The following is a 10,502-nucleotide window of genomic DNA, read 5'->3' as shown; positions in this document are numbered from 1 at the left end:
CGCTCATGATTTTCTGATAGCTTTTCCCACAGGAAAAAAATATTTGATAGATACTGTAAGCGGGAACTAGTCTATATTTAGGTTGCTTGTGGAACTTATATCCGAAATCAACATTTCCGAAGATGCCAGCCCAGACATCCAGAGGACAAATTAACAATGCTTGCAGGACAAAAACACCCATCGATATTACTGAAATTTTGACCCAAAAGGGAATTCAGGACTGGCCCTGAATTAAACCACATCTGAAAACCACAATTCCTGGCTGACAAAGACAAAAGACATATTTTATATATTCCTGGACCTAGAACCTTGGTAAAGAAATGCTGTGAACAACAAGTCATCGTTACCACTCCCATCAGAACACTTTTTTCAGTGGGTCCTTTACACGCTGTTGATAAGTGAATTGGAAGGAAAGTTCAGGAAAATGCAGGTAAAGGTGTTTGTGGCTATTTTGTAGTATGGCAGGCAATGAGAAAAGGGTTGGTTAGGGATACGGTAAAAGTAGTGTTTCATGTCAGCTTATCATCTCATAATGCTCTTCATGCTGAAGTTTACAGGTATCCTTCACCCACAAAGAGCAGAAGGGACCCGAGCTACCCAGCCCAGGTCTGCAGGTGTGTCAGTAAAGTCAATTTATCCACTAGTGCACACCTGCTGCTCTTCCCTATATCTTCTATCCCCCTTGTCCATAACCATATCACTTCAGATCACCCATGTCCTCTATTTTCAGAATAATTCCTCCATACAGTAATAGCTCTCTGTATGTGCTATATTCCCGTCCAGGTAATTTCCCCACAACAGCACTTTCTACTCTTCCACTGTCCCATGCCTACCCCCGTTTGCAACCACCAACCCAGATGCATCCAGAGTCATTAATGTGCTGAATGGACAAGGAGTGGCTGCCTCTCGAGCACTGATGGGTCGGATTCACTCTCGGGGTTAATCATGTAGCTTCCAAGGTACCTGGCACACCACAATTTTCTAACTGCAAAAGTGGCTGAGTGCAATTTTTTTCTGAAGAATGTGTACAGGACTGGTTGTGAAGGGGTCTGACAATGAGGGGTGGTACAAAGGAAGACATGATGGCTGCTATATAAGAATCTAAAAAGTTTTCATTCAGGTTTTCATAAGCTTTCGATCCTTCATGCTATGTTTAGTAGCAACAGTAAACTAGAGTTAACGTGCTATATGATGTCACCTACCCTCCACATCACCCCCTGTTAGCAGTCCTTGGTAATTGCTTGTCACGATGGGGCTGGTGAGGATGGAATATACAATTGAAACTACGCCTGATTTAAACTTCTGTTTTTGTAGTTAACAGTGGTTTAAAGTTAATTGATATAGATTTATTAATTAACTGTCCAGAGGATGTTTTATAGCTGTTGTTGTTGTTTTCCCTGGAAATAGTGCATTGTGTAAAAGTAAAAGGGAAAATATCAGCTACACGAATGTGATGCTGTTATCAGTTTGTCTACTCGTTTTATCTCATATGAGAATAAGCATTAACATTCTGAGTCAGATGTTCTCATTAATGTGATTCCCATCGTGAAACTGAAAATACACAAGCTATCAACACTTCTAAAACTCCCTTTGTTCATATCACAAACATGCTCTTAAGAGTGCCAGCCCCACAAAACTTGTGAATGTTCTTACTAAGAATAAGTCTTACTTGCCTAAGAACAGAAAAAAAGATGCAAAAGGCCTGGGATACTTACTGCAGATTTCAAGTACACCCTCCAGCATCGAGATCCTCAGAACCTCTGCTACCTCCATCCTAACCTAGATGTACCCAAAGGTCCCATGTGCCTAAATATCCATTTACTTCATTTTGCAGTCCCAGATTAATAGGTATTATTGGAAAATGCCATCTGAAACAAATTCCACACAAAACAAGGCACAGGGAACTAACACCTCTTTTACACAAGCAAAAGTTTCATTTGAAGGTGTTCAGCCATTCAAGAGAACAAAAGCCACAAAAAGTATGCCATTTTGAATCAGGAAAACTTTGTCACCTTGAAAACAGCCAAGCTGTGGAGCAGGTTGCCCAGAAAGGCTGTGCAGTCTCTGTCCTTGGAATTTTTCAAGACCCAACTGGATAAAGCCCTGCGCAGTCTGATTTGATCCCATAGCTGACCCTGTTCTGAGCACGAAGTTGGACTGGGAACCTCCTGAGATCTTCTATAACCTACATTATCCTGCATTTGTATGTATTCTATGCATTTCTTCTTACTGGTTGCTTGGTGTCTAACTCTTACAGGATACTCAAGCTTGCTTTGGAATAGGAAGCATGAATGCAGCAGGGGACCAGTCTGGGGCCTGCTGTCCCTTTGAAAATTAATTTAAGCTTTGCTGAGATTTAAGGCTCTGAAAATCAACATTTGAATATCAGCAACAGAGAACTTCTTAGAAATGGGGTAATAAGCTCTCCAAACAGTCCTTTTGCATGGACTACGCTACTATGAAGTGACCTACCCACCATTACTGGAAGCCTTCTAACCACAGTCTCCCATGGTTAAACAGTTTCTGATATTTCCCACAACATAATCCAAATTTCTGATCTTTTCTCTTGGTTCAGATATCTCACTCCACGTGAAATGCTCACTCAGCTGCTAAATAAAGTACTTTTCTGTCTGAGTAAACATAGCAGAATCTGACTCAGAGCAAATTATTTATTTAATACATTTAGCCCTACTTTCTGTTCACAAATTTTTCCTTGAAACAAATGTACTGCATTTGAAACAGAGCTGTTGTCTCTTTTCTGGTGGCATTTGAGCTCATGCTGTCTCCCCAGTTGGTTAATGATAAACGAACACCCCTGACAGATGGTGCTGCGTGCAAGCCTCCTCATCAGTAGAGGCTGGGGCATTTCAAAGAAGGTTTGGCATTCACCTGGTTGCTTACCAGTGCTATTATTACCATCTGCATCTATTTATAGTAGAGAACAGATCAGCTTTGCTTTCTAAAAAAAAAACACCAGAGGAAGAAGGCTGAACCTTGCCAGGCTCCGCAAGTGAGAACAGGGAACACAGAGACCAGGCTGTGTCACAGAGGAGGGACTGGAGGAGGACGTGCTTCCATTTTTCTCCACAATTCCTTGGTGAAAACACAGGAGTCAAGGGTGACCAGCAGAATTCAGTATTGCAAGTTCACTCGAGGACTTGTTAGAAATATAATTCCTCGGTTTGTGAACAGAAGAGACTGTCCAGCAGTGCAATACTTAATTCTTTTTTGTCAAGGCCCTGACCTGAAGTGTGTGGTAGAAAAATACAAGAATTGGTGGAAGTGCATTCCTGGAACTGTAATAGGTAAATGGAATATAAATAACTAATTTATTGCGGAACATGTGGTACAGTTCCACCATCCTAAATACAATATTCAAAATTTCATATTAATTTAATCTCTGTGCTCATACCTTACTATTTCTTAGACATTTACAATACAAAAAACCCACCTTCTATACCATGAAGTCTTTGCTGCCTGAATGACAGTGAAGGCAAAGCACACTGGAAAAACAGAGGGGAAAATTGTCATATTTTCTTTTAATATATTTTAATACCTCATTTCTTATTGATGTAATGGAACTAAACAACAAACTCTCTGAAAAGAAATTGCTCCCCTCCTAGCACTTTTACTAGCTCCAATCATGTAAAAGGAAAATAAAGGAGATGATTTTTTATGTGCCCTTAGTATCAGACAATGTTGCAATCATCTAAACAGAAGATGTATTGAAAGCCATAATTCTGGGTCTTCCAAGAGACTACCTTGTACACCACTGCTCAGCAGCAAGTCCCAGTACAACCAGTCCTGTATAAAGCAATCCCATGAGTCATAGAAATTATGCTTCCTTCTTGCCTCACTGCAAAAGCATTAGAGCTACACCCCAAAGTACGTTGAATAAGATATGTAAGAGAATCTCTTGTGGAAGCACTCAAGGCCAATAAATAATGGGTCCAAATCTTCACTTACAGTTTCTTGAAGAACTGCAGAACAATTTAGAGGCATCATATATGTATAATCCATGTTCACAGATAATCAGCTATATCACATAGAGGCATCAGATGACACTGTGTAATTATACACTTGTAATTTTCATTCCTCTTTGAACAGAGTAGTCAGAGACTAGTCCCAAGCCATTATCATTGTGCGGGGAAATTGCAGAAACTGATTACGACTCAACACTTTGTATACAGAGTTGGATATAGAGTTCAAGTTCTGGTTTTGAAAAGGACCTGTTGAAGACTTTAAGGGCAGTGAAATTTTAATCCTAAGAAGAGATTAATTTTTTCTCTTTTCCTCTAGCCCCCCCCCCCCTTTTTTTTTTTACTATTTTCAAAGAACGGGAACATGCTGTGTGCAACATAAGAATTTCTCTTTTGGGAGTATTTGACCAGAAATATATGAGAACCTATTTTAATTTATGCAAAACATTGCTTTGGCATTTAACTAGTCATAAGAGCGCCATGACTAGCCAATATCCATTATGAGCTGCTTTCTACAGAGAACTGGAATTCACTAGTGGTATTTTGCATTGCGTGAGATTGCCTGCAGGTACTGTGGAGCCAACCCCAGGCCAAATTATAAGCATTGTTGGAGTTGTGTTTTTCTGCAGTCTTGCAGGGCTTTTCTTTTGTTTGTAAATCACATGAAGAAAATCTTCTTTGGCTTCCCATGACGCCAGATCACTTCATATCAAAATAGATTAATGCTAGCCAGAGCAGTTCATGTTTATATTACAGTTTTCTCTGAGGCAATATCTTTTCTCTAATTACGACATAAGGACAACCCCACTATCGGAGCCCAGGGTTACAGTACAATGACCATCCCTGTTAAGCCATCTGAGAGATGACTAATAACTCCAGTGAGACGAAAAGCGAGGCACAGCATTCTGGGAGTTAATCTTAACAGACTTTTTTTAAAATTACTATTCTCATCTCTCAAGCAGTTGTTTTTTGTGTGTTTTGTAATAAATGAGAAGATCCAGGGGACAATAACCTCTACCAAGTGCTGAGACTGATGCACACGCCAGTTTTATACTGGTATCTTTCCACAGTTTTCAATGGAATTCTTGATACATGAATGTATGTCGCTAGGGTCATGCTAAAAATCTGTGAAAGAAGGAATAAGGTTAACTATTTATTTCCAGTTACCATAATAAATACATTAAGAGTGTTATTTGCTGACTTAATATAGAATCTAAGCAAACAGACATTAATTTATAAAATCAAATAGTTTTATATCTATTGCTTGTGTTAACTTTTCAGCAAACTGGAAACTAAATAAAACAATTAAACTTCTAGGCACCACCATGATTTATATGTCCTGGAATTTTAGCTCGCAATTCCTATTTTCTTGGTAACCATTGTTATAAAAGAAACAATCCATGCTAGAATTTATTGCTGTAATTTATATTAGGCAAGGATTTGTGATCCTTGAAATTCCCTGCTGTCTGATTTACAATACTCTTTTTCACTGTATCATCCTTAATTTTATGTAATCACCATTTGAAAGGTTTCCTGTTATGGATGCTGCCACACTGAACTAAGGTTATTTATCTGGTCAGAATGCTTGCTCTTAGCATAGTGAATTTTGTATATGCTGAGTACCAATACTATGTAATTTCTTGTTTGCTTGCCTACTCTTTTGAACAAGTCTCTCAGACATTATTGAGCTTTAGTAATCAATAGAATTTCAGGTGTCCAACAAGCATTTAGCAATTTGTGAATATTGAGTGTTGGTGTATATATCCCAGATGCATAGCAGCCAGCACGTTTATCTAATTCTTTATTTGATTTCAAAGACAGCTGTTGAAAACCTTTCATATACACAATTATCTTTTTTCATTTGAGTGCAGCAGTAACTATGCAAATACCTCAGCTTGTGTGGTTTTAATCACTGAACTTTTTCTTTTCCATATGTACTTGTTTTCCGCTCATTCCAGACAGAAATAGGATGGTTTTTAAAATGTAGCTCTCCTTGCTGTGGATTTGTGTTAAATTTGAGGTGCTTTTTTATGTTTTGTTATTTAGAATCCTCTTCGTTCTTCATGCATAAAATGTATCATGTGACTTGAGGATAAACTGCTTCAATAAGTCCCATTATTCTGAAGAACAATAAAAATAACAAGTTGGTGACACTGAAACAGTGATAAATAGCACTTTTTATTTTCTTACGCTATTAGAATCTCATTCTTACACTTCTGAATCAAGTCTAGTTCCCAGTGCTGTCAGACTAGAAAATCACTACCTGGGTTGTTTTTGTCAAAGAAAATTATGTTATTGAACAGTATAATTTGTTAAATTCCAAATCTTATTTAGGCAATTAGTGCAACCCTTGTTATCTCTGAACGCGCAACTGAAAAAATAAATGAACAGCGCATACAAAACACACCCATGGCTCCTGAAACAAAGAGGACCTTATTCAGGGAGATGCTATTTGAAGATAGGAACAGCACTCTGGCATCATGCCTCTCCCCCCAGTGCCATGAAACCAATCTTCTGTGACAGGTTTGGTGGTTGTGGGTCCCTGAGTTCCTGGATGTAGGTGGGTTGGAGGACAGTATTTTTTCTTCCAGGTAGACAGAAAACCCCAAGGACAACATGTGAACTAAATACATTTGAAATGGTCCTCACGATGATTGCAGTCATCATGATTCAAGTTGTGAACCCACAGTAAGCCTGATTTTGCCCATCTATACTTTCCTAGACTCTACAAACAAAAGCATAAAGTATCAAAATCAGCAAGTTCAGCCTAGGGCCAAGACAAACATTTTAATCCAAGGTTCAAAAGTTGAACTTCCTCTCACATTACAAGAAAAGGAAAGTCAGACAAAAAAAGTGAAAGATCAAGACGCAGAGAAAAATCAATCAATCCTCAATTCCTTCTGTAAGAGATATGGAACAGAAAATATTGCATATAAATATTTAATATTAATTTTCTTTGACAACTAGAATCTAATTGAATATGAAGTAAGGAAATTAGGGGAAGAGGTAGAAGAAGTCAGGAGAAAACTACTAAGAAATCATTCTTTTCACCCCGAACAAGTTAATGGTGAGTGACAACAGGGGTCCTGCTGCACGTTACATTTTTGCAAGCCTGTGAGGTAGACAGAAATGTAGAGAGTGAAATCATCCTCCTCCTCCTGTCCATAAAAGCACTGACATCAGCTCCAGCATAATCAGAGTCCTTCATGCTCTCTTTTGGCCAGCCTGGTTTGCTGCCTTAGCACGAGCCGGAGGGCCCCTCTTTGCATCCTGTCTTCTGTCCAATACTGCACCTTCTAGCAAAGATCCATCTGTTAGTCCTGGTCTCAGATTACTGATCAGTCGCTGTCCCATATGCTTATCAAGGCCCTGAGGGCACTAACAGGCTTTAGTAGCCCTGGCTTGGGGGCCCCCCACACCCTTGCCCATTGCCCAGGGCCCCCTGTTTCAGCTCAACGCAGGGCCATCAGTCCCTGCCTGAGCTGTGCTCTGTGTGTGCCTGTCTCCAGCTCCATCACAGCCATGCCCAGCCTTCTGCTCTCGACCCTTACCCATGCGCTGACTTCCCAGCTTGACCTCAGACCTGCCATCTCATTGTGGGACCTCTCTGGCGGTCACCAGGCTGAGTAAGACCCTGACTGCTGCCACCTGATCCTGCTTTGCCAATTTACGTTCCTTGGACCTGCCTCATCACGCAGTGATGCCAAGTGTTCTGAACTCTCAGTTGACCCCCGCCACCGTGTCTGGGCCTGTGCTGCTCCCCTTGCTTCCCCTTGGGAACAGTGGAATGGTGTCCTGGCTGGCAAGTCCCTGCCCCGCTGGCAGTGCGTTACCCACCTGATGAACCAACCATTTGTGATTCACGGTGGTGGACATGGTCCGCCTTGTCTTATGCATTCCTCAGCCCCAAAAATCCACAGAAGGGCCCTCTGCAGCCCAGTCCACTATCGGCATTCCAGGTGAAGGCACAGGAGGGTGAAGAACTGGCTGACATTGCTTCCAGAGGTGGCCAGCTCACACGGGTGCAGACTCCCATTTACTTGTTTTCAGCTGTAGACCTAAGGAAATCACAAAGAAAGAAAGAAAATGGATACGTTAAAATTGAGGGTGGGGACATGGAGAGTAAGACAGAAGGACGCTCTTCTAAGACTTTTTTACTACTCCAGTCATCAGTAAAACAGGTCTGGGACTTTTCTGTGGTTTTTGTCTTACAGTACTGCAACAATGTAATAAGAGTAATTCACCTCCCATTACTGCACCTGCTTGTACAGTTTAAATTAAAACCAGAAACACTGCAAATCCCACTTCACAATGCCTTTCAGTGTTCCAGACTCTGAATTAAAGGCCTTCATTGTTTAGAAGGATTATTTCATTGCCTTCACTGGCTTCAAAGAAATAAGAATCTTCACTCACTTTTCTATTGATCCCCGTTGATCAGATTAACTTTGTTTTGGATTCCTACTGAAACAAAAGACAAATAGAAATGTTTTGAACACTTACGTGTACAGTTTTGTTCAGTTCATGATTCTATTGCCTATTACAAAGATGATTATTGGTTAGACAAAGAAAGAATAAAGGAATTACTGTAAATTATGTTCACTAAATACCAACACTTTAAGCAATTACAAAATTATGAAATATTTCAGAATGACATGCAACTACGGTTAATTCCACAATTAAAAGTATATCTTTTATTTATTTATTTTAGAAGCACTTGTTCTTTCATAAACAATAATTAGGATTAAGAAAGGTCAGAGAACACTTCCATTTCAACACTACAAAACCCGTTTAAAAGCCGTTCCTGCCCCACCACCCACGCCCCGCACTTTACATTCAGTGACTTTTCTCTTTGTTATTTAGCAACAAATGACAAAGGATCTTAATCTCAGAATGGGCCAAAAGGCTCTCCTAGGACGTCACAAGCCAAGAAAGCCAAATTATGTTAGCCTGGCCATAGAAAAAAGCTCTTCAGCTAGGAAGTACCCTTACTTGTGTACTCAGAGAAATTATCCTCAGAAGTAGAGTGCATGATAATAACTGGCAGCTCTACTTTCTCACAGAGCTATCCTGCACATCTACATGCGAGTCCACTTCTTGTATGTTCCCTGGCACAGGCCATTAAAGCACCAGCTGGGTCGAAAAGTCAGTTAATCAGCTGGATGATGACTATTCCTCAGGTCTTGCTCACCTCTTTTCTCCCTTCTCTCCACTCTTTCCTGGACACAGAAATGGCTTTCTGATAAAGATGGCACAGTGCTTGCCAGATCTCTCTAGCTTGCTAATATGGCTTGTTCACTGTATCAGACAGCATCGTATTAGCTATCATGGCTATGTATAAGCTGTACTATACACCCATAAGAGAGAGAAGTATCGGTGCTGTTACACAGTGCATTCTGATGAGATTTCAAAGCTGTGAAATAAATGTATCTGCAGTGCATACAACTGATGCATTACAGCCACATGCATTATTGCCACATATTTTGTAGACTGCCCCAAATGGCCCTGTAACATAGGCAGTGATGTTAACTCCACTCTTACAGCGATATGAGTTCAACTACTACAAAATCATAACATAGTTTTGGTTGGAAAGGAGGTCATCTAGTTCTGCCCTCCTCTCAAAGTGCATCCAACTATGTCAGATTCCTCTGGGCCTTGTCCAGTTCAGTTTTGAATATCTTCAAGGATGGTGATTCCAGAGACTCTCTAGGCACTTGTGGCTTGCTTTTTTTTCTCCTTTTTCTTTTATTTTTTTGGTGTCTAATCATAATTTCCCATAAAACAACCTGTGTCTCTGCTTCTCATCCTGCCGCCTCTAAGAACAGTCAGTGTCTATTTTTTTTAGACTTTAACAATAAGAAGCCGAAGGCAGCAATAAGATCTCCCGTTAGCCTGTTCTTCTTGGCTGAACAAACACAATTCTCCCAGCCTCTCCTCATCAAGCTCTCTAGGCTTCTAATCATCTTGGTAGACCTCCACTACACTGACTGCAGCATGGCGATACCTATTTTGCACTGGAAAGCTGAAAAATGGACAGAGTTCTTCACACAGAGTCTCACGATTGCTAAATAGAGGAGAATAATCTCTTCCTTCCTACTGGTTCCACAAACGCTATTACTGCCCATTATGCAGGGGTTCTTCACTGCAACTGCTGCTCAGCGCTGGCTCATGTTCCCTCTGTTGTCCACTGGGCCCTTCAGGTCCTTTTTCACAAAATTGTTTTTCAGCCAGTTGATTCCAAGCCTGGACGGAAGCAGGATGTCTTCCCAGACCAGGGCTGGGACTCTGCATTCAGCTACACTGAACCTCATGAGATTCCTGCTAGACCCTTTCTCCAGCCTGTCAATGTCCTTCTGAATAGTCACCTGCCCTCCAGTGAAAGAGCCACTCCTACCCAATGTGGTATGATCTGCAAACTTGCTAACGGTACACTCTATCCTAGCTTCTAGGTTAATGAGAAACAGTATGGGTTCCTACGTGAACTGCTGAGAGACCCCACTAGTAATTTCCCCAGCAGGACTTTGT

This window comes from Rissa tridactyla, chromosome 2 (assembly GCF_028500815.1).
Source record: "Rissa tridactyla isolate bRisTri1 chromosome 2, bRisTri1.patW.cur.20221130, whole genome shotgun sequence".
In the NCBI taxonomy this organism is placed as follows: domain Eukaryota; kingdom Metazoa; phylum Chordata; class Aves; order Charadriiformes; family Laridae; genus Rissa; species Rissa tridactyla.
The sequence above is the reverse complement of the archived record's forward strand: the minus strand, read 5'-3'. Positions refer to the sequence as shown.